This window comes from Staurois parvus, unplaced genomic scaffold, assembly GCF_062004578.1.
Source record: "Staurois parvus isolate SC_StPar_1 unplaced genomic scaffold, SC_StPar_1.0 ptg000352l, whole genome shotgun sequence".
In the NCBI taxonomy this organism is placed as follows: Eukaryota; Metazoa; Chordata; class Amphibia; order Anura; family Ranidae; genus Staurois; species Staurois parvus.
Window position 1 is genome coordinate 4,960,973 of NW_028318148.1, and position 5,466 is coordinate 4,966,438.

General features: G+C 38.5%; 1 pseudogene; it reads left to right on the forward strand.

Annotated features, from left to right (window-relative positions):
• The first annotated feature begins 3,133 nt into the window (after nucleotides 1-3,133).
• LOC149456670 (uncharacterized) lies at nucleotides 3,134-4,912 on the forward strand (annotated as a pseudogene).
• The last annotated feature ends 554 nt before the right edge of the window (nucleotides 4,913-5,466 follow it).

The following is a 5,466-nucleotide window of genomic DNA, read 5'->3' on the forward strand; positions in this document are numbered from 1 at the left end:
ATAGAACAGCATGTCATCTGCATAAGCTGCCTTGTGCCCCATATCTCCTATCCAAATTCCTTTTATATCTATATTATTCTTTATTGTAGCCAAGAGATTCCAATGATAAAACATATAGCAGTGGAGACAAAGGGCATCCCTGTCTAGTTCCGTTTTGCATCCCAAAATACTCTGATAATTCCCCATTAACCATGATTGCTGCAGAGGGTTGACTATATCATTTCCTTATCCACTCTCTCATTCTAGGTCCCATCCCCAATACTTCCAATGTATCCAACATATATCCCCAATCTACTCTATCAAATGCCTTTTCAGCATCAATAGAGTGTACCACCGCAGGGATTTTCTCTTTCCTACTTTTTTGTATGAGAAACAGAGATCTCAGTCCGTTATCTCTACCCTCTCTCCCTGGGACAAAGCCGACTTGGTCTATATGTATCCATTCCAACATTAGGTCTTTCAACCTATTTGCCAGAACTTTTGCATATAGTTTGGTACCTGTGTTTAATAAGGAAATCGGTCTGTAACTTGAACAGCGAGTATCGTCTTTACCTTCCTTATGTATGAGAACTACACGGTCTTGTAGGGATTTCCATCTCTCATCCCAATGCATTTATATATCCTCAGTTTGGGTAGTAATAATTCTTTATATTTTTTATAGTATCTCACTGTGTATCCATCGGGTCCTGGACTTTTCCCAGCTATAGTGCTTTTTAATGCTAAGTGTATTTCCTCCTGCGTTATTGCTAATTCAAGGGATTTTAATTGTTCCTCACTTAATTTTGGTAATCCCGCCTTTTTTAAGTATGTCTGTCTTTTTTCTATTTTTCCTACTTCATCTTAACTTATGGAGCTGTGGGGGATAATATTATATAGCTTGTTATAATATTCTTTAAACACTTTAGCTATATCTTTAGTTGAATACATTAATTCTCCTTTATGATCTCTTATTTTCTCTGTATAGTTCCTAGATTTTGTTTTTTCTCTGAGCCCTCATTAAATACTTTCCTGGCCTATCTCCCCATCTTTATCTCTCACTAATCATTTTATTGAACATTCTTCTCTTATCTTCTTCCAGAAAATTATTTAATTCTTCTCTTTTATTTATTACCCTCTGCATAATCTATTTTGTTACTCTGTGTTTATGTATCTGCTCTAACTCACAGAGTTCACTAAGAAGCGTATTTATTTTTTTCTCTTCTTTCCTTCTTCTTTTTTGCTCCAATCGCTATCAGGATTCCTCGAATATAGGGCTTATGAGCCTCCCACACCATTGCTACAGACACTTCCCCAGAATCATTTTTCTCAAAAAATTGCTCTATTTCTTTTTTAATTTTTTGATCCGTCTCTGGATCCTGAAGAAGTGTCTCATTTAACCACCATAATTTCCCCCCAATCTGCTCATTTCCTCATAATAAATGCATTGTGACAGGGGCATGATCCGATATTGACATCACTTCTATTTGTACTTTGACCAGAGACTCAATAAGTCGATGGTCCAAAAATATATACTCTAGTCTTGAATACATATCATGTGCATGAGAATAAAACGTATAGTCTCTGTCCTTCATGTGCTTAATTCTCCATATATCTACAAGTTGGCATTGGTATATAATTTTTTTCAAGGATTTCAGAGACCTACTACCATCTCTCTGCACAGGAGATGTCATATCCATCTGAGGGTCCATGCAAAGATTAAAATCACCTGCCACAATTAAACTTCCTTTTTTGAAATCCATTGATTTCCTCAGAGTATTTTTTAGGAACACCTCCGGTTTCTTATTCGGGCAATAAATATTTGCTAATGTACAGTCTATTTCCTGTAATTTTTCTCTTCAGAAACAGAAATCTCCCTTCCGGATCTACTAATCTGTCTTCCAGCTTAAACCTCATATTTTTCACAAAACCTATTACCACTCCCTTGGCCCATTTAATTGGGAATCTGCATAAAACCACATTGGATAATATCTGGAATTTAATTTCACATTTGTTTCTCGCACCAAATGTGTCTCCTGTAAAAAAACCACTGAGGAAAATCAAAGCTGAATTTCTTTAAGAATCCAAAATTTCTTCCCAGAGCTGTTTAAACCTTTGACATTATAAATCAAAAAATGAATATCTTCCTATCTTCCCTTCTTGTCCTCTCCACACCTCTATCTTCCCCATCTCTTCTCTCTTCCTCTCTCCTTCCTTTGATCTCTAGGATTTCTCCAGACTGATGTTTCTCCCACTATTTTGCAGAGTCTTAAACTACCTACCCCCTCCCCGTACCCTCCTCCCATCCCTCCTCCCCTCTCTCCCATCCCCCTCCCTTTTTAGGCCAATAGTTTGCCTATAAATCATTTTTGGTCCTAATCCCACTCTTGATTCCACTTTAGGGTGAAGCTCTGAACATGCACACCCCCACCCAATTACACTCCCTCAGTGTCCCTCCAGGCTAGCCAAAAGGAGGGAGAAAAAAAGAGGAGAGAGAGGGAGGAGAAAGGGAAGGACAACAGAGGGAAGGACAAAAGAGGGAATGGAGGAGGGGAAAAAAAAAACTCCACTTCAACACCCCTCCTCTCCTCCTCCACCCCTTCCCAATATATTCTCCACCCCTCCCGTTACCCCCTTCAAGTTCCCCCCCCGGACCACCTGCCACCTGTCACTCTCTATATTCCACATCTCTTCCTCCTCCCCACCCCACCCAGGAATGTGTATGTATTGCAACTCAAGTCTCTCACAGAACTCTCTAAATTCTTCAGGAAACTCAGAGGATGCACTTATAGTAGCCAACATTTTGTGTAAGAAAATAATCCCAAGGTTGGGTTGCCCATTAACCATTGACTCGGACAAAGGTCCTGCATTCACTTCTAAGATTTTGCAACATATTGCTAAATTAATGGTGATTAATTGGAGGTTTCATATTCCATACCATCCTCAGAGTTCGGGGGTAGTGGAAAGAATGAACTGTACAATTAAAGAAAAGTTACGAAAAGCCACAGGAGGCACTTAGATTAGGTGGGAGGCATACTTGCCAGCAGTACTGGCAGAAATATGGATGACTCCTAACAAAACTACTAAAATGTCTCCATTTGAAATTTTGATGGGAAGACCCTTTCCCACACCTTGGACAAGAGGTCCAGTGGTATTAATGTCAGGTGATTTGGAGCTGATTCAGAAAGGATATGTTGTAAATCTTATGTGGCTTTTTAATGGAATTTACGGTGATGTGTCTCTTTCTTTTCCTATTCCTTCACAGGAACCAAAACATCTGTTTAAACCAGGAGATCAACTAGTGGTTAAAGTACTCCACAAGCACAAGGTTATGGATCCACCGTATGGGGAACCAACTGTGGTGACTGCTGTAACAAAAATCGCTATTTTAACGGCCAATTCTCAAGCCTGGAGCCATGCTTCAAGGGTAAAGTCCCAGAGGATCCTAGGATACAAAACAAACAAGAAAGTGAAGCAGGTGCACAAGTCTCTGAAGCAGATGAATCAGAAGACACAGGGCAAGATGTTGATTCTCAGTCCCCAGACATCTTGGAGGTTCTTCCTATTGATAGGCTTTCTCTTACTGACTGTTTTCTTGCTGGTATGGGTGATTAGTACCTGTTATTATCATCCACAGGACTTACCTTTCAGTCCAGGTAATGTGCAACACAACAGGACTCACTATGGACCAGCAAGAGACTTAACATCAGTAGATACCACATCTCTCACTGATAAGATGTTGTTGTTACAATTCAAATACAGTTATGCACAAAAGTCAGGGTATGATAAATGTTGGGTTTGCAGTAAATTACACCAAAGTACAATGAGGAGGTGAACATCACTTCTTTTTTTAATGGCACCCCTGCAGTAAGTATACAAGATGTAGCAGGAGTCCAGGGAAATTAATCAATTTATTTTCCTATAATCACTCAAATTTACCCACCAGGCTGGTGTTTTAGACTAGGAAATGAGTCAAATAAGAGAGAGGAAATGTGTCAGAAATAACAGTTCAACATATCTTTAAGCCCAGACCATTCTTCTATGTTTAATATTTCTAACAAAGACTTAAATGTCACAATTTGGTCCATAAAGAATGAAACACACCCAATATATAATTCAACTGGTAATGTTTTGTCAATACTTACTCTATCTAGTCATTCTGACTCGGTAAGAAAGGAGCTGGGTTTGCGCCTTTTCACATTAGGTAATACATTGTTTTTCTGTTGTGGTAAGGTATGTTACCCATGGATCACTATATAAGAGAGAGGATGGTGCTCTCTTGCCTCTCCTGTTCCATTCCTGGAGATAATTGGGAATGGGGGTCCTCACCATGTATTACAAGCAAGTAAACACCCAAAATATCCCCTTAAACATGTAAACAGAAGGAAACTATTTAACAAAGGGGACATGGCATGGGCATGGTTCCCATCATGGACAGGATGGGAATTTGAGTTAATGAAAAGATTAAACAAGTATCCAATTATAACGGATGAGTTATTAAATAAAACATCAGATGACATTGCCCTGCTTAATTGGGAACAAAGGCCCTTTATGGAAACAGTTAATGTTACATGAGCTAGCAATCGAATCCATTGGAGCAGCACTTACTGGTCTCTGTGAAGTAACAGAAGATTATGAGTGTTGTACATGGATTCATAATACAAGCATGGAAGTGTCTGATTATTATGAAGTAATTGATCAACATCGAAAGAAGGACGTAGCAGGACTTCAGGTAGAAGCTAGGAAAATTGTTGATGACGGGTGGAATCTTTTTCAGGGATTGGAAAGTTTTGGAGATTTTTTCGGATCTGTATTATCATGGTTTAGGCAAGCCAGAATGTTAATTTTAATGTGTTTATTGCTTCTTCTCTTTATATATTTGTTCGTAAAGACAGGTCAATGCATTTATAGGATGACAACACAAGATGATACATAGACAAGATTTATGACAAATGGGAGGAATTGTTGGAGTTATCCTTTAACTAATATACTGAAAATGTTTTTTGAAAAGCTTCTTTTTTCTGTGGTATAGACATATTCGCTGTTGAAGATTTAGGAAGTTTCCTCCTATTATCTGAACTAAGAGAATGTTTATACGTGCACAAAACTTTGCTATTCTGAGAGGCTATTTCCTGAGATCATTTTTGTGTTACACATACATCTGTTTCTTATTGTCATTATCATGGAGAACTGTATCCTAGTATGTATATGTCTATTGTTTATTGTTCTTTGAATATCATGTGTATGATTTCTATTGGTCCAGGGAACTAATGTCTCATCCCCTTTTTTAATGTCTATAAGCTGTCCTGACCTGAATTCAGTTCAATATAGACTGAGTGACCACATGTCTGATGTCTTATTTCCGAGCGCTAGCACTCATTATAGGTTAACGGAGGCTGGCCAGCAGAAGTGTACCTACTAAAGGGTACTAACCTATCAGTAGGTACTACCCACTGTTGGATACCATTTTTGGATGTTCTTATCAGTAAT